A 2169-nucleotide genomic window follows, 5' to 3' on the forward strand; every position below is an offset into this window, starting at 1 on the left:
TGGTGTTCTAAATCTGTGGAATAGTTTTCCACATACACATACAAACTTGCACTACAACTTCTATAATGCTTTCAATGGCAAAGTTTGGCATTATCTACCTGTTTCTATTTATATTTTTTAGAGGGAAACTAGTTGTGTATTAATATATGTAATTCAGTACACCCCTCTTTTTCCTTCTCCTCTGATTCTCTTCTGTCAATAACATAAAACTCAAGTAGTTCTTGTGAATTACTTGCTGCATTTATTGAAGAGTAGGTTTTATGTTCCCTTTTTCTAATTTTAAAACCAGATGAATGGTATATGTTATATTTCTTTACTTTTAAAAAGTTGCTTTTTTAAAACTTGTGATTCTTAACTGAAATCTTCCAGTGGGTCAGTGATCCTTGAGAGAAAAAAATAAAATACAAGCTTCCTCACCATGTTTTATGTGATATTACTTGTTGGAATGTAAAAAGAAATCTTCAAAGTCCACATAACAAGTTTCCCACCAGGGAGCGGGGCAGGGGGCGGTGGTGAATGGGCTCTACATTTAGGCTCCCCTGGCCCTTTAAGACATTTTAAGGGACTTTAGTCTTAAAACTTCTAACTTATTTTGCTCCTAAATGTCACCTACATTAAAAACAGTGTTTTGTTTCTGTTGCCACTCTGAAAGACAGCTCAAAATTAGGAGATTAAAAACAGAGAAAGAAATGAGCAGGGGTGATAATGGCGGTTGAAGGGAAAAGAGGAATGGCGACTCAAGCCAAGACAACTTCCCCAGATTCCTTCACATGTATGGCCACTGGTTCCAGTTAGAAGCATCACAAAGCCTTCAGACTCAGAGGCAAAGAACACAGGATCCAAGGACTTAGGCTAATTTCCTTAATGATGCCACTGAGAGTCTGGTGAATTTAATCTTTAGAAGGTTTATTCTATTGGTTTCAGATTCATATTTTAGCTCAAACACAATTAACGATAGTTCAAATACATTCTTCTCTGTGTTCTTTGTTATTCTCTCAGAAGCTCAACAGCTGCTGCTCTCTGGCTACTGGAGAGAAATGAATTTAGTAATATTTGGATTTAAACTCTGAATCTAGAAAGACCTGACTTCTGTACTTAAAAACTTCACTTAGAAAATAAGTAAATAAACAGAATAAAAATCTGCTAAGACTCCTAACACATGGAAAAATAAAATAAAATACCTAGGTATGAAAGTGAAAGTGTTAGTGGCTCAGTCATGCTCAATTCTTTGTGACCCCATGGACTGTAGCCTGCCAGGCTCCTCTGTCCAGGGAACTCTCCAGACAAGAATACTGGAAGGGGTTGCCATTACCTTCTCCAGGGGATCTTCCTGACCTAGGCATCAAACCCAGGTCTCCTGCATTGCAGGCAGATTACCATCTGAGCCACAGGGGATTCCCTACCTATGATATCTTCCTGTGCAATTTCAAGATACAGTTTTCTGTTTATCATTTTTTTTTGGGGGGGGGGTTAAGTAGGTAGTATAAGGGTTCAGTTTCCAGATTAAAAAGTAGGGAAATATTTTTTAAGTAGGGAAAGACATGTACAAGGCTCAGAGATGGATAAATGCATTTACCATGAAATCTGAAATTAGAATTCAAGCAACTTCAACTATGTGGGAGAATGGGTAGCAGAAAAAGAATTCACACAATGTCTTTGAATTACAGTGTGAGAAATGGTTTATTGGGGAAAGGAACTTTCAAAAAATGCTTTTGGGAAAAAAATTAAAAACTCATTCCAGATGAGTCAAGGATTCAAACTTTTAAAAATTTTTGAGACACTATAAGAAAATGGTATACTAACGCATATATATGGAATTTAGAAAGATGGTAACAATAACCGTGTATACGAGACAGGAAAAGAGACACTGATGTATAGAACAGTCTTTTGGACTCTCTGGGAGAGGGAGAGGGTGGGATGATTTGGGAGAATGGCATTGAAACATGTATAATATCATATATGAAACGAGTCTCCAGTCCAGGTTTGATGCACAATACTGGATGCTTGGGGCTGGTGCACTGGGACGACCCAGAGGGATGGTATGGGGAGGGAGGAGGTGGGAGGGTTCAGGATGGGGAACACATGTATACCTGTGGCAGATTCATTTTGATATACGGCAAAACCAATACAATATTGTAAAGTTAAAAAATAAAATAAAATTTAAAAAAA

The 2169-nt window shown here is 37.4% G+C and overlaps 1 protein-coding gene across 1 annotated transcript in view; it reads right to left on the bottom strand.

Annotated features, from left to right (window-relative positions):
- Positions 1–2169, bottom strand: part of CLCN5 (chloride channel, voltage-sensitive 5) — a 274777-nt gene that overhangs the window by 158098 nt on the left and 114510 nt on the right. The window lies entirely within an intron of this gene.

Source organism: Bison bison, unplaced genomic scaffold, assembly GCF_000754665.1.
Source record: "Bison bison bison isolate TAMUID 2011002044 unplaced genomic scaffold, Bison_UMD1.0 scf7180017864331, whole genome shotgun sequence".
NCBI classification, from domain to species: domain Eukaryota; kingdom Metazoa; phylum Chordata; class Mammalia; order Artiodactyla; family Bovidae; genus Bison; species Bison bison.